This window comes from Ovis canadensis, chromosome 22, assembly GCF_042477335.2.
Source record: "Ovis canadensis isolate MfBH-ARS-UI-01 breed Bighorn chromosome 22, ARS-UI_OviCan_v2, whole genome shotgun sequence".
Classification (NCBI taxonomy): domain Eukaryota; kingdom Metazoa; phylum Chordata; class Mammalia; order Artiodactyla; family Bovidae; genus Ovis; species Ovis canadensis.
In genome coordinates, this window is record NC_091266.1 from 48,772,942 (window position 1) to 48,794,276 (window position 21,335).

General features: G+C 47.1%; 1 protein-coding gene across 50 annotated transcripts in view; it reads left to right on the forward strand.

The window, feature by feature from the left end:
* Positions 1-21,335, forward strand: part of TCF7L2 (transcription factor 7 like 2) — a 200,875-nt gene that overhangs the window by 57,099 nt on the left and 122,441 nt on the right. The window lies entirely within an intron of this gene.

Consider the following 21,335-nt stretch of genomic DNA (forward strand, 5'->3'; position numbering starts at 1 on the left):
AATGTACTGTATGGTTGCTGCTGTTACTATCTGAGATGGGTGTAGCTGGTGACCTTTGCATCATTTGATGAAGTTGTAGACTAGCGCTAGGGAGAAAATCGTGGGGTGGCTTCGGCCTTGCTGCCACCTCCCCTCTGCCATCTTCAGGGCACTGTCGTCCTGGGGAGAGTTGGGAATTTTTTGCGCATTAGAAATCCTGAAATTTTTCTGAGTCCATGCTGCATCGGCTCCTTTCCTTGGCTGTCTCTGCAGGATTCTGGAGGAATAATTAGTTACTGTTTGCAGAACACTTTGAAATGCTCAGATGAAAGGCAGCAGAGAAGCACAAAGTAGTATTATTTATTATTAGTCTGAGCCAGAATGGGCAGCCCCTTCCGCCAGTGTCAAGCCCATTCCTTCTGCTGTCTCTTTCTGCCTGACAAAACTGAAGATGTGCGGGATCGCAGTCAGTCATGTACAGTCTGCCTGAGACTGTGGCCAGGTGAGGTGAGAGGAGCGTGGGCACGCCGCGAGTCCAGAGCAGGGACCTCTCAACCACTGCCGTGCCTGTGGGGCATGGGGTGAGTGGGGTTTGCCTTCAGTCCTCCTTGCCTGTGCTCCACGTACTGTGATTTTTAGTGTCACTTGATTCAGTGATGTGAATGCTAAGGAATCTGCTTCCTGGACACCCAGATGTACTTGAGTCAAGAGAGTTGGGAATGAGAATGATCTTTTGCTATGGTTGTTTTTCAGTCGCTCAGTCGTGTCTGACTCTTTGCAACCCCACGGACTGCAGCATGCCAGGCTTCTTGTCCTTCCCTATCGCCCAGAGTTTACTCAAACTCATGTCCAGAGTCGATGGTGCCATCCAACCATCTCATCCTCTGTCATCCCCTTCTTCTCCTGCCCTCAATCTTTCCCAACATCAGAGTCTTTTCCAGTGAGTCGGCTCTTTGCATCAGGTGGCCAAAATACTGGAGCTTCAGCTTCAGCATCAGTCCTTCCAGTGAACATTCAGGGTTGATCTGCTTCAGAATGGACTGGTTGGATCTCCTTGCAGTCCAAGGGACTCTCAAGAGTCTTCTCCAGCACCACAGTTCAAAAGCATCAGTTCTTTGGTGCTTAGCCTTCTCTACGGTCCAACTCTCACATCCTCACGTGACTACTGCAAATAGCATAGCTTTGACTAGACGGACCTTTGTCAGCAAAGTGATGTCTCTGCTTTTTAATAGGCTGTCTAGATTTGTCATAGCTTTCCTTCCGAGGTGCTGTTCAGACTGATTCATGCTGGCCTCAAGTACGTGTGTATCAGCATTTCACTTCCTCATCAAATGTTAGCATGCCGAGGTTGGTTCCCTGCAGTTCGGGGCAGAGCAGGGTGATTCTCTGGCTCTTTTCCCTTCTTCAGTTAAATTTATCAGCTGCCTGGTTGGTGGCCAAGATGGGACTGCTGAGGGAGGAAGGAAGATCTTTGGGCCAGTCCTTTTTGAAAAGAAAGATTTGGTTTTCCTTCTACTTATCAGCAGAACGGTTGCTGCCCGCCCCCAGTAAAAGCCTTTGCAAGTTATCCTGACATCTTCTGACATAGGAGCACGGCGTGAGCCCCTGGCAGCCTCTGCTGCCTGGTGTTCTGTGAACTCGATGGCATGTCTCTGCCCCGAGGCTCAGAAACCCAGGGGACTGACCACTTCCTGAGGCTTATCTCCAGTTTGCAAAGAGCCCCCGGCCAGAAGAGCTGCGGATTCTTGTACCAGCAGCTCCCTGGCATATTACCTTCTCCTCTTGGTCTGCTGTTGACATGGGACGGCCAGGAATAAACTCAAATCCTAGTTTGCAGTGAAGCCAAAACTTGACCTGTGTTTTCTAGACCTGAACTGTTTCTTGTAGGCCCCGTGGATGTGGTTTATAAGACTTTCCTAAACCGTGAGGGATTTGAGTCCCATGGAGTAGTAAGATGTGGGGCAGGCCTGAGAGGTTTCTGAGTGATTTCCTCTGTGAACCAGGCATGAAGGGCCTGAGGTAGTGGGGAGAAGCGGGCATTATCCCTTTCTACCCCTGAGGAAACAAAGGAATTGCCCAGCAATGGAGAACTAAGCCTCTTTCTTCCTGGTCCCTCCTCGGGTGTGCTTTGCAGCTGCCCACACCATTTCTTTCGCTGGCCCTTTAAATGGGCCCCTCTTGATCGCAGCCTGGCTGAGAAGGGCTCTCCTGGATGTGGCCCTTAGTGTCGGAGTCAAGGGGAAGGCTGGCCACCCTTTGTGGCCACTGGGGACTTTTCTTTCACCTTGGAGGACATGCACCCTACAGAGTCTCCTAAGGAAGAATCTGATTATTGGAGGAGCCAGACATAGCTTTCCTGATCACCTTATTTCTCAGAAAAAAAGACAGAGGAACCAAATTTGTATTAAATTCCTTGCTGGGGTCTATTAATTGTGTCTCATTTACTTTTCATAGCAGCTTTAAACAAGCACAGTATGTTTATGTTCATTTTACAGCTGAGAAAATCGAGGCTCAGAGAGGTTCAGTAGAAACCTTTACACGTTAAAAATGCATCTTCTTTGCAAACCAGGCTTTTGTGTAGCATATTAAAGAGGGCTGGGGGGAGCTGAGTCAGGTGGCATCGGGGCCATCGACACATAATTATGGAGCAGGCCCAGTGCTGGGTGATGGAGGAACTGCTGGTCTCTCTAAGAGGCCTTGAGAAATTGGATTCGTATCCCCCAGTTCATCTCCCATCACTGCCGAGGAAACAGGTACATTTCCATCATGATGGTGAAGATTCCATGACCTATGGCAAGCGCTTGACCGGTGTCTGGCATGTGGCAGGCGCTCAATAAAGATTAGCCTCTGAAGATGTGGGAGGAGATTAAATTCCCTCTCTGGGTATGTCGCTCTGCTGTTCTCTCCTGCATTCTCTCTGTGCTTTAGGCGTTGAAAATGTCCTTTAGACTGGGATGAGGTCCTCGATGAGTCGGCATTGAGAATGGGTGCAAGGCACTCAGCCAGCCCTGCAGGCTTTACCCTGAGTCCTTTGTGAGAGCCTTGCTGGGTGGGACAGCCAAGTGTCTTGTTTCTTTCACTTGCTGAGTGCCTCACACTCGCCAGCTGCAGTGCTGGGAGCTGGAAAGAGGTGAGCAGGAGATGACCTTGGGAGGCAGCCATGAGAACCAGGAAGCAGAGTACAGTCATTGTGGGTGTGCTGGTGGCAATCGGAGCCGCTTCCAGACGTGACACGGGAGTGAGGGTGGGTTTCTGGGGCCACTGGGACACAGCACGTGAGACCCAAAATGGGGTTCTCCCTGTGACTGAGGCACCTTTGAAGAAGTCCTCAAGAGGCTCCAGGGGAAGCTATACCAGATTGTGTCCCTGGTTTATCGGACGGGCCCCCTGGTGGTTTTAGGGGCCCGTTTTATCGCTTCCTTATGGGGAAGCGATACAGTGACTTGACCCCAGCGAACATAACCAGTTCGAATGTCACCAGACATGGTGGCCCCTTTGACCTTTTATGTCCTGTGTAAGTTGCAGCTATCTGCTAGTTTACTGGAAAATAGGTTTTTTTTTTTTTTTAAACATTTTTCTTTAGGAGTAAAATGGTGTGTTAGAAAATATAAAGAAACCAGAAAGAATGGTCCATGATCCCACTACTTAGAGAAAAAGCATTACTAAGGGTGGTTGCTTTTTCTTTTTCAAAGTGGTGAGTAGACGAGTGTTTTGGCTATATTGATTTTTCAGGGATGCACGTGATCACATGGACAGCCAACTTTTTTTTTTTTTTTTTTTGTAAATGTGGATTTCAGCCGGGCTTGACACCTGCCCCTTAACGAAAAGTAAACCACTGCTGTATTTGTTGGTTTCGCTGTGGCTGGCATCGGGGGAGGCAGGTTGACGTTATGTTAAAGACTTGACAACCCAGAAGCACTCTGTTGGCGTCTTTGTTGTGACCTTTGAGCCAGCGACAGGCGGAGATGTCACCTTTGCCCTTCTTTAAAAGCAGCAGTAATAGGTGGTGAGTGGATGGATGCCTCTTAAAATACTGGGAAGTGCTGTGGCCCTTGGGTTGAGCTTTTTAAAAGTTAGTATGTGTATTGTGTTCTTGTAACTAATGATTCTTTGGGGTCTGAAGATAATGAGTTTGGAGGGCAGCCATGCCACCATACCAAGTTATCTGAGGGTCCTGGTCACCCAGAATGTGCCTGGCCTACTGTAGGGGCCTGGAAGGCTCTTTTGATTGATACAGGGCTGGGGAGATAGGTGGAATGGCTGCCAGGCAGATGGCGAGCCAGCTGAAAAGAAGCATGCAGACACCCCCTACTTCTCCTCCCCTTCGCTGTGTGTGGATCCAGTTTGGTACTAGTGCTTTGTGCTTCTCTTTCCTGCCTGGAAATGCAAGCATCCTGTACAGCTCAGCTCCCATTTGCCCTCCCCTCATCCCTCTCCCTCCTCCCCCTTCCCTCCCTCCCTCCCTCCCTCCCCTCCAGGGGTGGAGGACTGGCTTGGCTTCACCTGATGGGAAGGTGCTTTGCTGCAACTCTGCGAATAGCAAGTTCCCAGTGGCAGTGAGGCCAGTGGATGCTGGGCTGGTCCGTTCCTCTAATAACAATATTGCTTTTATAACATTTGATATGATATTTTACAGTCTAAGTGCTTTTCAGATACCTTACTATTATCTTTATTTTATAGTATATATTAACCAGGGCTTGTCTGCGGAGACGGGAGGGGATTGTGGGGAAAGAAGGAAGGGAGCTAATCTTTTTATTTTATTTTTAAATTTATTTTTAATTAGAGGATAATTGCTTTACAAGGTTGGGTTGGTTTCTGCTGTACAACAGAGTGAATCAGCTATAAGTGTGCACACATCCCCTCCCTGTTAAACATCCATGCACTCATCCCAGGGAACCAATCTTGACTGAATCCTGAAGCTCGGCTAGAAACTGCCAGGCAGCTAGGTACTGGTTTAGGGGAATCTTGACATTCACCCCATGAGGGAGGTAGATGAGGGAAATTATTTTGCAGTAACTGGGGGTCAGGGGAGCTGAAATCTCGACTCACCTTCACACAGCAGGTTGGGTAAGAGCTAGGATTTTACACCCAGGTCACTTGACTCTCAGGCCCTGTGGATCTTTCTCCTCTGTCTCTGGCACCCAGCATAATGCCCGGCTCCGGCATCAATAAATATTTGTCGAATGTTAAATGAGGCTTAAAGAGACCGTGTGCGCTTGGCACAGGGGCATAGAGACACACACACGTGTTTCCTGCGCTCCTGACCCTCACTTCCAAATCCTGTGACCTTGGGCTGGTTGCCTGGGCTCTCCCAGCTCGGTTTCCTGAAAACTTATCTGAAAAACTGGGTAAGGACTTGACGGAGGGCATTTCCTGTAGTAAGAACACAAACGGGAGATGATTCCTCCTGACTTACTGCTTTCTTTTCATTTTTCCTATCACACGTCTTCCCTGTTTATTTCTACCTCTTAGAGAGTGAATTTCTGATGACCAGCTGTAGCGTTGGATGATAAGAGTGAAGAAAGCATTCCTGAAGTATCACCAAAATCCCCAAATGTGACGAACATCAGCTTCGTAGTAACAATCATGGTCATGGAGCTGGCATTTGTTTCTCGAGCACTTAATCATCTCCTGGGTGCCACCACATGAAGTCCTGATTTGACAGTGTCTCTGATCAAAAGAGCTGTTGTGCCTCCCATTTGATAGATGAGAAAATTGGAGCTCAGAGAGGCTAGGTGTCCTCCCAAAGTCTCTGAGGGTCTGAGTGGTGGTCTGGGATTCCCTTGGGCTTCACGGGTGGCACTAGTGTTAAGAATCCGCCTCCCAACGCAATAGACGCAAAAGACGTGGGTTCAATCCCTGGGGAGGGAGTTCCCCTCAAGTAGGAAATGGCAACCCACTCTGTTATTCTTTCTGGATAATCCCATGGACAAACGAGCCTGGCAGGCTACAGTCCATGGGACTGCAAAGAGTTGGACACAACTGAGCAACTGAGCACTTATTACTAGTGGGATTCCTGCACCAGAATTGGTTCCCCTTCCCACTCTTTATAAACTGCACCTAAAACTTAACTCCCCATGTGTTCGTTCTGGACATCTTTGTATCTCACTCGGCTCGTTTACAGCCTGGACTTTTGCTCTGACCATTCTCAAAGTACATGGTCAGCTCAGGAGGAAATCCACTCTGGTCTTTGGACTGAACCAGGGTGCCCATGGCTGATCTTGTTTTTCTGTCCGACTGTGGTGAGCCAGAGGCACCAGGAAGGCCTTCAAATTTCCCTTTCCCCATGGTGTATCCCTTCTTTAGGCAATATTTTTAATGGACCAGGTTGTAAATCTTATTGACATCTCCAAAGAAAGAGGAGTTAAAAAAAAAAAAATCAAGACATGGCCTGGGAGAAAAGCAGTAGGTTTTTTGTTTTTTTTTGAGATTTGTTTTTTTCCTTAGTCATTTTTCTTTCATATGCACATTGTAAAGCCTCTTTTGGGTGATGATTTTGTGTGGTTTCTTGGTAGCCCTGGAGCAGCAGCTGCTGGGCCTGACCTAGTGCATGGCAGCCCCCTGTCTGTGGGCCAGCTTGTGCCTTATGTGTCTGCTGTTTGCAGAGCATGAAAGGGAAGAATCAGAATTCTGCTGGGGTTGCAGACGTTTAAGAACTCTCTTTAAGTCTGAGGGTCAGTTAGAGGGAGGAGATGCAATGGCTTAGAACACCAGGCCTGCAGCTGAGCTTTGGTATACCCGGTTGGAGACCAGACATGCAGAAGACCAAACGCGGTAACAGAAAAATTCCACTTGACCAGAAGGCTGGGAGTGAATGAATTGAAGGATGGGGGTGGGAATAATCTGGAGAGGTGAGGCTGGTTAACTAGGGGTGTTTTCGGTCACTTTGCTTTACTTCGAGCTAAGTGTTCATTTCCCTTTAAAGCTTAAGATAGTATCTGAGGATTTACTTTTTTGGATGGTTTAGAATTGTGCAATAGCTCCAGGGGTTTTATTCTGTTGATACTGATCATGTTAATAGCAATATTAGTGCTTGTAATGATATAATAGCATTTACTAAGCACGTGCCATATGCCAGGCACTGTGCCAAGCATTTGATCCTCACGAGAACTTGGGAGATAGGCTTTTGAGTATATTCCCATTTTACAGATGAGAAAACTAATGCTCAGAGTAATGAAATGATTAGCCCAAGCTCACCCTACTTAGATGGTGTGCTTTGATATCTTTTTTTAAAGAACTCAAATTTTCTTTGAGTGTCAGCACTTGGCCCACATTGGACACTCCGTGCATACTCTGGTGAGCTGAATGGAGTTACAGAGCTGGGGTTTGAACCCAGGTCTGAGCTGCTTCTGAATGTGATTTAGGAACTTGGTCTGAGTGTGTGCAGCCCCCATGACCCCTGTTTTGCTGCTCTAAGTCCTCACAGTAGTAGATTCGATGAACCCAGTTGGGGCTCAGTGGTCCAGAAGAAAGGGAGCAAGGCGACTTGGTGGAGGCAAGAGCAAGGCTTCTGGGGTCCTTTGACATTAAAGCCATGGTGTGGACTGTCACTCAAGAGAATGTGCTGGATTTGTTTCCTCTTCAGTGGCGGCATCGTGTGATTCACTTAGTGACCCCTGTGTCTGCAGAGCGAGCTGGGTGGACTCCCGTGGGCCTTTCAGGTGGATGACTGGACAGTCACCTGTACCTGAGGAGCACTCAGCGGGGCCTCGTGAACTTGGCTTCCCCTCATTTGGGTGTCCGGTAATTGAGACAGCGCAGTGGAATTCTCAAGGCAAAGCCCTTTGCCAGGGTACATAAAGGCAGGAAGGAGGGATCTATTTTAAATACTCGAATGAACAGTTTCTCACTTTCCCGTTTGCGTGTGGACAGTAATGGTGGGTCGTTGTCAGCTAGTTTGTTCGTCAGGCTCCCAACGCGACCAGCCTCTCTGTTGACTTCCTGCATTTATTGCACAAAACTCATGCGTCTCTTTTACTCCCTGCAGTGAGATTGCTCGCTCCATGAACTCAAACCCCACTGGCCTCCTATCACACACATCAGGAAGGTGTAGTTTACAGTGGCGCATGACCACTCAGACCCAGCCTAAGAGGGAGGCATCTTGCTGTTCCCATGCCATTATCCTCATTTTGCATCGGGGGTCAGGAAGCTGAGAGAGGTGAAGCCATTTGTCCAAGATCCTAAAAGTACTAAGCTGCAGATCCTGGATTTGAAACCAGGCATTCCAGCTCTCTGCTGGTCTGAGTGAGGTTTTAGGTTTGTTTTGAACCAAACTGCTTCTTCTAGAAGCTTCTGTCAGCTGACTCCACAATGGGGAGGAGTGGTGACCTCTGTCCCTAGGGTCAGCTCAGGCTAGAAGAGAGCACACAGACACTGTTAGATGGGTAGAGAGACAGTCCTTAGCTCCTCGCCTTGACCACCCAGCCCTTCTTCGGAGATGAAGCCCCCTTTGACCGGAAGTCTCTTAAGTTCAGCTGCCTCCCACCTCTCTGTGCTGCTGTCAGAGGCTGAGCCCTGAACTTTCTTCTCCCAGATTTCTGGGAGCTCTCGAAGTGGAGATGGCCAGGTTCTGTGGTCAGGGCTGGTTGGGATTACAAATAAACTGAAGCCTGGGAAACTTTCTTGCTATTAATAGTGCAGACCTTTGGGGGAGGGAATAACCAAACTTGATGCTGTTGGAATTGATTTTGCCTGTCCAGATGACATACTAATGAGCTAAGTGGTTAGCTTAGATCGTTACTGCGCCTTCCCCAGCCAAGTTCTTTTAAAGCCTAAAACCACAAAAGCAAAGAACAAGTTGGTTTAGAGACACACAGTGGCCCTGTTGAGCACGGGGAGGTGGTCGGCTTGGGCTCACAGGTGGGAGGGTGAAGGTGGCGCTCAATTCAGAGTGACTTGTGTCACCCAACTCCATTTCTTTGCCTTGTGTTCCTTTTTTTTTTTTTTTGGGAACAAGAATTTGTTTTGTTGTCTGGATTCTTTTTAAGATTTAGTTTTTATCTTATCATTGATTTACAGTGTGGTTAGTTTCAGGTGTACGGCAGAGTGATTCGGTTACAGGTTTACATATCCATTCTTTTTCAGATTCTTTTCCCATGTAGGCTACTACGGAACACTGAGGAGAGTTCCCTGTGCTATATACAGGAGGTCCTTGATGCTCGGTTTTTATATACAGCAGCGTGTATATGTTAATCCCAAACTCCTAATTGATCTCTCCTCCTGCCTTTCTCCTCTGGTAACCGTTAAGTTTGTTTTCAAAGTCTGTTTCTTTTTGGTGGATAAGTACATTTGTGTCTTTTTTTTTTTTTTTTTAATATTCCACATAGAAATGGTATCATATGGTACTTCCCTTTCTCTGTTGTCATCTGAAGTTTTGATGGAGGTGTGTCTGTCCCTTCAGTGCCTTTGGGTTATTTTGGAAAGTTTCTCTCCCAGCTCAGAGTATGTTAATCCTTGTGTCTCTCCAGGGAGAAAGTCCCTGTCAAACAGCCCTGAGATCCTGTCTCTTCCAATCACCCACTTTGATTATAACATCCATTGTTCTGCTCCCTCTGCCTCTTGGCATGTTCTGGTCTTTGTATACAATTGAAAACACACAACAGCCCGCCGTGTCCCGAGTGACTGGCCTGTCCTGGTGCCCCACGGGAGCCTCGGGAAGCGGACAACTGTATTTCCTTCCCAGAATGAGGTGATTGCCCTCAAAATACCTCCTGGTGGTTTATTAGAGGAAGCCACGGGCTGGGATCAGAGACAGTTTCTCGGGCCTGAAGCTTCCTCTCCTGCCTCTCCCTTCTAGATCTTTCTCCCCCCACTTTCTCTAGATCTTTCTCTCCCTATATTGAACCTACCCCCGCCCCCGGCCCCCCCCCCCCAGCCCCCCAGTGGTATGCTGTCCCCGGGGGTGGGAGCAGCCCCGCGTCTTTCTCCACGATGCCGCGAAGCTGAGCCGAGCGGCTTGATGGCGACCTGTCCTCACTCTGCCGCGAAGCTGAGCCGAGCGGCTTGATGGCGACCTGTCCTCACTCGTCCCTGTGAGGAACGTGAGGGAAGGAATGTGGGGTGTGGACTTCCCTGAGTGACTGGGCTCCGGCCAGTGGAGTCCGCCGGCGGACGAGAAGTGTGTGGGCAAAGGAACTATTGTGTGAGGCTTCTCCGGACAGAAAGCCTGCCTTCATCTTTCGCCGCGCCTAATGGACAATTGAGACATTCAGCCGGTGTCTGAAAGGAGAGTGGGCCGGAATGGTCTCGCAGACCTCCCAGACGCTGGCTTGTAGGGGCAGCAAATAGAGACGGGGATTACCAACAGGAGAAACAACTGGGGCTGAGTCCTGGGAGAGAATGTTTATTTCCTTGCTCTCTAGGAGGGATCTGGAAAGAGCCGTAATCCTGGGTTAGGAGTAATTTGTTACAGCAAGATGATACTTGAGTGGCAGGCCGCTTCTGGCTGAGGCAGCAAGACTTGCGTGCAGGGGGGTCGGGGGGCCTCCAGAAGGTCAGCCTCACTAAATCTTCCCCCCTGGCCCCGGGGTTCGTTCCTCCCCCGGCAAAAAGAACCAGCGCCGTTGCTTGACCTTTCGCCTTCCTGGGTGTCACGTTACGAAGCATCTCCACATGCTTGTCACAGCTAGAATCGGACAGTAAAAATTCGGACAGGGAGACCTTGCTGGAGCCACCAACCTCTTTCAAATGTGACAAGAGGGGGAAAAAAATAAAAAGGGAACGCAGGCTGCTTCAGGGTTTCGGTTGGAGTTTGAGGATGGGAGCGGAGGTCTGTCTTGCGTTTGGTTCCTATGTGAACTTGACTAACGCGCCTTAATTGGTTGCTTATTGGTTGCCAGGACTTTGGATGTTCTTGTCAAGAAATGTGGAATTATAGGGAGAAGGCCCGAATCAGAAAAACCCAAGTCTTGAGAGCTCTCGGCCAGGGAGAAAGGAAGGAATTTTTCAGCGTTCTTCATTTTAATATCTGCTGTGATCTGATCATGCGTGCATTTAAAATAACCCTTCCAGGTCACCAAGACCCTGTTACTGTCTGGCTTCCTACCTCTCAAGGGTCATCCCATGGCTCTGTCTCTTAACAGTTTCCACGGTAGACCTGTAACTTCTGACTTTTAAATCCCTGGTGCAGGTAGGGGAAAAAAATAACTGAATCTTAACTCTCTTGAATTTTATGTTAACTCTTTTACTTGATTTACACCGTTTATCCTTTGAGTTCTGAAAGCTGGTGAGGAAGAAAGCTGGTGAGGAAGAAAGCTGGTGAGGGGGTCTGTCAGATTTTAGGCGGGCAATTCCATGCCCATTTTTTAGATGAAGAAACTGAGGTTTCAGTGACCAGCCCCATCGGGGATAGTGGAGGATGGACAGCAGGATTCAGGTCTCTGAACTCCCTGTGGTTCTGCTGACTCAACTGCTCTGCTCTGTTTGATTTTAGCCACAAGCCTTGAAACAGCACACAGTTCTGTTCCTCTCTCCCAGGCTGTTCTAATCCAGGGTATCTAATTCAGGGTGATACAGCTCTCATGGAGTCTCGCTCACCTGCCATTGTAGCAGTCCCTCCTCAAGGGTTTGACACCAACCAAAATCACATGTGCAAATTTTGAGTCCCACAGAACTTTGGAAGATTACGATTTTTGTTTTTTTAAAGGATAGGTTCACCTGTTTTTCTGTTCATTCTTCGGCATTATGGGTGGAGTCTGTGTAAATGTGTCTGTTCTCTCCTGCCCTGCTGGTCTCCTGAAATGAATCTGAAAACTGTCAAATGACTTGGTACTTTTTAAAAAAAAAAATTAGAAAAATTGAGATCTAATTCATGTACCATAAAATTTACTCATTTAAAGTAAACAGTGCGTGGGTTTTAGTATATTCACAAGACTGTGCCAATGTCATCACTATTTCCAGAACATTCTCACTGCCCTGAAAAGAAACTCTGTACCCACTAGCAGTCACCCCCTTATCCTGTATACCTGTACTGCCTGACAGTCACTAATTTACTCTCTGTCCCTATGGATTTGCCTATCCCAGATAGTTCATATAGAAGGAATCATGCCATATGTGACATTTTTTGTCTGCCTTCTTTAAGTTAGCATGTTTTCAAGGGTCATCCATGTTGTAGTGTGAGTCAGTATTTATTCTGTTAGTTGCCAAGTAATAGTCCATTGTGTGGATATACCACATTTTACTTATCCATCCATCAGCTGAGGCCTGGTGCGGCCTTTTAGCTCAATGTGCTCCATATTCTGAGTCCTCTTGATGGCCCTACTTGGACCCTGATCTGCTCTGGATCCAAGTATGGGACTTCCAACTTACTTTCCTGGTTTTATGCCTGCAGCCACCTCGTGCTTGTAAGGGAGCAGGCGGTAATTAGGACATTACAATCAACAGGACTGCTTGGCCTTTTCATAAGAAACCGTAATAAAAAATGTGGTGGCTAGCCTTGAGAAGACTGTAAATGTTTCTCTGTCTAAAGGTAGGTCGTCTCTAGTTTTTCTTTCAGTGTGAGGCCCCTCCACTGACACGCGAGCCTTTGTTGTTTGTCAGCCGCCATCTGGAGGCCGTGGGGAATGAGCTGCCTGTCGTGATGCTGAAGACCGGGCGGCCTGGAGTCAGAGGACCAGGGCTTCCCCTCTCGTGTTTTCCAGTGGCTTCATGTCCTCTGACCCATGGCTCAGAGACTTGAGTACTTGCAGCAGGGCTGACATTTCTTGGAACCCGTGGCTTTTTTTGTGGGGAACTCAGTCTTGAAGCTGGTTGAAGACTGTAACATAGATGCTCTTGGTGGGGACTTTTGGTCCTGACAGAGTGATACCCTGTCTCTCTGAGGCTGGTTTCCTGCTGGTCTCTGTGTAGAAGTGGGGGCTGTACCCTTTTTCCCCACTATGCCCTCCCCTGGGTCACCCATTGCCCATTCTACTCAAGTCTCATTTTGAGTTCTGGCCTGAAAATACCCAAAACATTACATTCTGGTTCAGAATCTCTAGTAGGTGCATGATGAAGTCACTCAATTTCTCTCCACCTCACTTTCTTTTGAAATGGATTTGGAGATTATCTGCTTTGATGCTTAAAAAGGATGTAGTGACAATCATTTTAGATGTTTACAGGAGTCTTTGGAAGGGAAGGTGGAATCTGCATACGCTTAGTGAGCTCTTTATCGACACTACAGTTCAGTTCAGTTCAGTCGCTCAGTCGTGTCCGACTCTTTGCGACCCCATGAATCGCAGCACGCCAGGCCTCCCTGTCCATCACCATCTCCTGGAGTTCACTGAGACTCATGTCCGTCGAGTCAGAGATGCCATCCCACCATCTCATCCTCGGTCGTCCCCTTCTCTTCTGCCCCCAATCCCTCCCAGCATCAGAGTCTTTTCCAATGAGTCAACTCTTTGCATGAGGTGGCCAAAGTACTGGAGCTTTAGCACTGGTAATTTATGCTAATAACTGATCACCGGAGTCACTTGGCAAGTTGGGAAAATGAAAATACAGACTCCTGGGTCCCCTCCCAGGTGGTTTGACTAAGCAGGTCTGGAGTGGGTCAGGAGAAAAGTTTCTAAACAAAGCAGCATGGTATATGAACCAGGGATCATGTCACCATCAAGAACTAAATCTTTTTTCATGATGTTTCCTCTTACCTTTCTTGTGTTCATCCTTGTACTGCTCATTAGCCTCTTGTTTCATTGGCTGGGTCCTAGACAGCTTTTCTAGGCCTCAGAATATGTAGCCCACGTTGTACACTAAGCATGTGCTTCGTGAATGCTGTAGGAATCCACATGTTAGAGCAGAAGGGATTTGGGGGGTCATGTTCCTCAATTTCCTGCTGTGGACTTAGGCCCAGAATGGGGAAGAGGTTGCCCGGTGAAGAAGTGAAATTGGAATGATGGCCCAGCTAGCGGCAGAGCTGGGTCTGGAAAGTAGGTTTCCAGACTCTATCCCAACGTGTGACTCCTAGGAGCACACAGTCATAATTTTCAGATTGACTTTTTCTGGAAAGTAGAAGGGAGGCCTCGCCCCAGCCCCAGGGGCCCATCTGGGTTTGAGAAGAAGGTCCTGGTGACAGCCTTGTGCTTCCATGAGCTACTTGTACTTCCATGAGCCGCTAGCCCATAACCTGTCTGCAAAACCACTGTTGCTAAGTGCAAAAATATCTTAGGGTCCTAAGTTGAATAGTTGGAGAGGTTCAAAGCAGGCAATCCCAAGTTATGGTTATTGGATTTTGTTTGTTTCTCTTGTTAGTTATTTGTTTGTTTAGCTTTGTTTCTCCATTACTATCTGTGTCCTCAGCAACTCTTGTAGAAATAATTTTTTGGTGGCCTTGGAGGAATATAGTTGAATGTTTGCCCAGTGACCTATGGGGGAGAAGAAAGATGGTAAATGGTGGAGGTTCGTTTATTCCTTTGAGGACACCTTGAGATGTTCCCTTAGCTGTACCCTTTGGGACGCTGATCCCTGGTTAGAGTCAGGTGAGGATGCCTCACAGGTGATAAGAAACCCAAAGAAGGTAGAGGGGAGTTGAAAGATAGGTCAGGATGTGGTTGAAACATCTTGGTGACCAAATGTTATTTCAAAGGATTGTTACGAGTGTGGTTATGAACTCTGAATACTCTCTGAATGTGAAGCAATACTATTAATATGGACCCTTTAGTTATTATGATTAGGAGCAAAAAGTTTAAAGATTTTATTTAAAGAATCTTATCTACTTATCATACTAAGTGAAGTGAGTCAGAGAAAGACAGATATATGATATCACTTGTTTATGGAATCTAGAAAAATGATACAAATGAACCTATTTATGAGACAGAAATAGACTCACAGACATAGAAAACAAATTTATAGTTCCCAAAGGGGAAGAGGGGAAAGGGATAAATTAGGATTGGGATGCGCAGATATACACCACTATATATAAAATAGATAACCAACAAGGATTTAAAGAATCTAAGAAAGTGTACACACACACACACACACACACACACACACACACACACACACACACACACACACACACACACACACACACACACACACACACACACACACACTGAATCCCTTTGCTGTGTACCAGAAACTAAGGCAACCTTGTGAATCAACTATACTTCATTTTAAAAAAATATATAACCAATGGCCCATAGAGCTAGAGCTATTACATTGTTTTGCCCAAATGCCTTGATCACTCTTTCCCTCCCCACCCCTTGGCCCTTTCCCCCATATTGTTTTTCTGTTGAGAAATGGGGTTGTGACTTTAAGGGAAACATGTCTAAGTTCCTTTATGTCTGTGTCATTGAGAAAGATAGGGGGAGAAAAAAAGAAAAAGTCAATCTTCTTATTGAACGTGTTTAAAGCTTTTCTCCTTTTCCAAATTCAGAATATACCCAACCTTCTGAGATCTTTGGTTTTCTTTTCCTAGCTAACGATAGTACTAACATAATACTTGTGTTAATTCTCAACCAGTAGCAATCACGTGTTCCTGAATTTTCTTCTGTGCTGTTACGCTTCATAGGCAAATAATGCCTTTTAAATAGAACCTCTATCTTAGATTCTCTGTGAATTTCCAAAAGAAGAGATTCTTAGACTTTGTCTTAACCTAGAACGGGACAGCCTAATCTCCTATGCCCTCTGCATCTGCATCATTAAGCAGACCAATTTTATAATGGGGGCTCTCGAGGACCCTGCAGGATACAAAGCCTTCTGAAGTAGTCTCACATAGTTCCCACTGTTAGGTATATATGATCACTGTTGACTTTTGGAAACCTTTTGGTACCGATATGAGGGTGGGCTAGAGTATGAAATTAATCACAGATTCGTATATGTTAACCATGCTGGATAAATTGGGGTTTTGTGATCCCCAGGGCAAAATTGCTTATTGAGAGAAGATGGCTGGACTTTCTATCTTACAGTTTTGAGAAATGAAATAGGTTTAGGGAGTGACAGCCGAGCCTGTTCCTTAACAGACCTAATTTTGTGGATGTGGGTTAGGGGTGATCCTCACAATACGAGCTCCTGGAGAAGCGTGTCTGTGCCATCAGCATTAATATTCGGCTTTCTGTTGTCTCACTGTTTTCCTGTTTCCCTCTTAGGATGAGTGGCTTCTGGTGTGTTGTGTTAGTTGTTCAGTCATGTCTGACTCTTTGCAACCCCATGGACTGTAGCCCGCCAGGAATTCTCCAGGCAAGAATACTGGAGTGGGTTGCCATTTCCTTCTCCGGTGGCAGTGGGGGGGGGTGGGTCTTCCTGACCCAGGGACGGAACCCAGGTCTCCTGCATTGCAGGCAGACTCTTTACCGTCTGAGCCACCAGCCTTTCTTTTGTAAAGTTCATTGATGAGAACATAATCATGTTTTTTACCTTCTAGAGCAAAGTTTTGTCGTAGAGTTGGCCTGGTCCCTGATGAGCCTGCAGGGGGTAGGTGGGAGCAGGTTGCCTTAACAGGGGAGGAAGGATGAGTGAACTTGCATGTCATAGGCTATGGCTGGCAGTGCTTTCAGTGTGGGGTGTTTAGGCAGAGTATTGACTTTCCATTTTATAAGAAACACGACATGTACAGCTTTCTGGCACTAGCGAGTGAGGAAGACCTCGCAGTCCAAATTTGCCATGAGGATGGTTTCCAATTAATTTGAATTCTTGTAAAATGGATTTTCTTAGGAAAAAGCACCCCTACTGAGAAAAGGCTTGGATTGAAGAGGCTGTTTTGTTGTGGTTGATTTTTGTATTTAGGTAAAGAATGCATATCAGGCCAGGAGAGGGGAGCAAGGACTTCAAAATGTAAAAATCAAGCCCTTTTCTGGGTGATAGTCCTTCTATGGGAAGGACTGTTTTCCAAAAAGAGACCGGCTTCATCTCCATTGAACAATCTGTCCAGGTTCACGGTGCCCCTTTCCCACACTGAACCCTGCATTTTGCCCGTGCCAGGGACTGATGCCATCTCTTGGTGGCAGATGGGGTTGGCACAGCAGGGGCTCGATTCCAGCGTTATGATGCATGGAAAATCTGCAGGAGAGGAGCATCCGCACCTCGAGAGTCGATCCCAAAGCTTCCAGGGCACGGCACCCTGACCTGCGGGATGTCTGCCCCGTGGTCTTATGTGGTGACTCCTGACATGTGATGTATCGCCAGGGTCTCCTGGGAACTGGCTGAGAACATCTGGACACGTGGACCTTTTCCAGTCAGAATTGCTCAGGCCTTGGGACTTCCATTTTGGAAGGAGGGATGGTTCTTCCCGTTGAGACTGTGGTCTAGTGGTTGGACCTTGTGACTGGGAGTCACAGCCAGAGAGCTCAGATGGCTTTCCAAGCTTTTTCCCCTCCAGCTTGAGTCTGCCAGTGACGCTTCATCCACAGCATTGCTTTTGGGCCACTGAACGTGCTTTTCTATGTGGTGGCGTGTGCCTGTCTGCCTTTAAGACCCAGTGAAGGAATGTGTTCCATCTGACATGATTCAGGTGTCTGCACACTCAGCCCCTAAGCTAGGGATGGCAAACTGCAGCCCACGGGAGAAAGCTGTCCTGCCTGCCACTTGCTTTTGTGCAGCGTGTGAGCTGAGAACAGTTTTCATTATTTTTAAATGGTTGAAAAAGATCAAAAGGAGAATAATATTTCCTGACCCAGGAAAAGACCCAGGAAGATCACAGTACGTTCACATGTCAGCATCTGTAAACAAAGCTTTGTTGGAACATAGCCATGACATAACACATACATGTATTATTGCCTGTCGTGGCTTTTGTGTTACAACAGCAGAGTCTAGCTACAAAGTTTAAGGTATTTACCATCAGGCCTTTTATAGGAGAGGGCTTCCCAGGTGGCACAGTGGTAAAGAATCTGCCTGCTAATGCCAGAGACGCAAGAGACCCAGGTTCGATCCCTGGGTCAGGAAGATCCCCTGGAGGAGGAAATGGCCAGCCACTCCAGTATTCTTGCCTGGCAAATTCCATGGACAGAAGAGCCTGGCAGGCTACAGTCCAGGGGGTCGCAAAGAGCTGGACACGACTGAGTGCATGCTTGCACACACACACACACACACACACACACACACACTCCTTTATAGAAGAAGTTTGCCAGCCTTGCCTTGAACAAATAAGGGGTGGTCTCCGTGTGCCCGTCCATCAGTGGAAGGGAGTGATAAAAGTACCCTCTTCTTGCCATCCTTGTCATGGAATTGGGACTCATGGGGATGGGGATGCCTTTTTGGAAGCAGACCCTATCAGGCCCACTTGAGTACCTACTCATCACCAGGAACGTAGATACTGGAGGTAGCTTTTGATTTCGAAGACCTTCCCCATTTGCCTTTGCTTTTCCTTTTTTATTGGGGAGGGTGGAGAAGGAGAAATTAGAGCTGTGTGCCTTTTTCTTTACTTTTTGCTGACAGTTCGACAAGCCTTTAAACCACCTTGATTCCTTTCAGGCCATTGGTGGTGTGTATATGTATTCAAGACTTTGCCCACAGGTCCAAAGCTTGCTCCTTGAGATATGTCATAAAATGTGATGGTGGGGGGGCAGGCGGGAAACCCTAATGGGCCATGACCAGAACATTATTATTAAACAAAGGATGAAATGCTTAAGCCAAGATGGCCCTATTTACTTATTTATTTATTTTTACAAAATGAAAGTCGAGTAGACTCCATTTCAACAGTTTTCAATGCAGGAATTCCCACAGCCCCATTTGATTGCAGTTTGTTGAAAAGTTTAATGTTTTTGTAGGCAATTCATAATTTCCACGTTGAGCAGCCCAGAAGGAAGGGAGCCTGGAGCCCAGTGTTGTTTTTATAGTGGGATGGTGGGAACTTTTTTTTCCCTTCCCCAAAAGGATATAAAACCAAAGTTGAACTGTTGGGAAAACGTGGCGTGGCGATCCAGCCCTTCCGTCAGTCCGAGATGACTCCCCCTTCAGGTCTTCCTTTAGGACCCAACAGAATAGAATTTCCTGCTGCTTCATGTCTCCAGGAAGGAAAAGATTTTCCTCGAGACTATAATAGTACCTAATTTCCTTTTTCTTCCCTTTATTTATTTATTTTCCCTATTAATAAGGACCAATTGTAGAAGATGAAGGAACCTGGGAAACCCATCACTTTTGCAGGAGGTTAATAACTTCCTTTAAAAACTCCTGGCTTAATACTTAGTTTCCCCAAAAGGAACCTCGTCAGCCTGAGTGCCAGTCAAGGCCCAGGGGATGGGCACAGCCTCCTGGGGACCCAGCCATTCTGTGGGATCGAGTTACAGCGGGATGGAGAGGTTGGGGCTGTCACTGCAGAGTGGCTAGAGTCGGCAGGACCCGGGCTGTCTTCCCCACCATCTGGATCTGGTTAGCTCTCTCTGGGCAGCAGGGCCGAGTCTCATTTCCTCCAACCAGTAATGTTATATAGGCAGTGATCCTGGGCTGCCCTAACATAATTGAAAATTATGTGTATTGTAGGCTCGGAGCGCTGAAATGTAGGCTCATAAAAGTATGTGGAGCAGGTAGCCCGCGGAGATTGGATGTGGCGCACAATGAAGCTTTTATGTAAAGTAAGAATTATAAGTCCCCACATTAATATTGCATTATGGGTATGATCATTCTTGGGTGGGGTCCTTAGGGCTGGCCTGTCACCTCCAACAAAGCCTAAATTTCCTCAGTCTGGGGAGCTGGTATTTGGATTCAATCAGATCAGTTTTTGCAGATGGCCAGAAGCTCATCTGTGAATCCAAACCTCTCAACTGAGGGCAGAGGGAGGTGGAAGTGTGTGGCGACTCGGCTTGGCGTTTTTCTTCACAGGCTTTTATGTGATGAAGAGGTGAGTGTTGGTGGATGTCCATTTTGGTTGGCCTCAAGGAAATGACTCTATTGAGTGGTTTTGACCAGTGAGGCCCATATATTTATGTGGCAAGTGAGAATGGGAAGAAGTAAGGGTGAGACCAGGAAGAAGAGACTCCCATAGCCCGCTGGCTTGGGTTATAGGGCTGAGGGAGACCATGGAAACATTTACTTCAGTGGCTCTTAATTTGGGATGATGTTGCTTCCGGACAAATGTTTGGAAATGGTTTAATTGAAAGGGTCACTGGGCGGGGTGTGCCTGCTGACATTTCTTGTCTGGGGGCCCAGAATCCTAGAAGTTCCAACAGCCCCTCATCCACTCCCCGCACAGCTGATAACTTCATTTATAGAGGAGACACCGGAAGGTCTTGTGGTGAGTTACCAGAACTAGTAACCAAATTTCCTCACCACAGGAGGCTTCTAGGTGAAAGTTCTGAAGTGGCAGAAGTTGCTCCAACTCCGTCTAGATCTAGGCTGGGTAAATGACAACTCAGTTTGGCAGGTAGCTCCCGGGCTAGGTCTTCTAGCTTTAGGTATCACCAAATTTGGTTTTAATTTGCTGGGACAGTCATGTATTTGAGGAACCCATGGAAAAGCTTGTGGATAGTTTTGGCTCTAACATCCCACGTGGGAGTGGAGCAAACCCTTCTTTCTTTCTGGACTTCCCTTTGCTGTCCATTTTTCTTCCTGTCTGAGTCCTTCTGACTTGGCAAGACCTCCTCTGTTCAGTCTTCCTCACCTCAGTCTCTTTCCTCAGAAATGCACCTTCTCTCCTGGCATTCCCTGGCCACCTTCCCCGAGTCCCTGTCAGAGCCTCGCCACATTCTGTCCTGACTTACCTGTGGTGAGTTGGCCCCCTCACGTGAGCCTAGGCTCTCTGAGGAAACACATAATGCTTCGCAGGAAGTCTGTGCATGAGACAAGCTTTAATCTGTGTTGCTCAAGTAAAAGTTTCTATAGAATTAGTAATAAAACTAGCCTCTGGAAAGACCAAGATGGCGCCATCTCCAATTGACCTTTGGAGGTACAAAGGCTAGTGTGGACGTCCTTGTTAAAAACCTTAGCATCGTGTCTTTAAGTTTTGCTTGTTCGTGAAGTGAAACTGGTGTAAAGTCACCAATAAACGTCAGATGCCTGCAAGTTGCTTACATGTGTGTTGAATATCTCTGTGACTAGACAGGCTGCCTCCTTCAGGCTCCCCCACATGCACGATGGGGAGCTGGATCAAGTGGCTGTTCTCTGAAAGGTGAGGTGTCACTTTGGATGGAAGCAGCGCACTTGCTCTAATGTCACGTGTTCATTTTCTGTCTCAGAGAAGGATAGAGAAGGGCCCATTTGGTGTATACCTTTGTTTTTCTCTATGTGGTAAGACGTGTGTGATTTAAGAATTTCTTTGGCCTTTTGTGAATGTAGAAATTGCATTGCGCCCTGTCTGTGCACCTCTTAATGGAGAAATACTTTTTGTTTTGCACACTTTGGAATTGGATGAGGAATTCCATGCTCACCTTACCTGAGTAACTTCTAGTAAAGAGCAGCTGCACATATATACTCAGCTTTCTTGAAGGTGAAGGATGATGGCATTTTAGAAA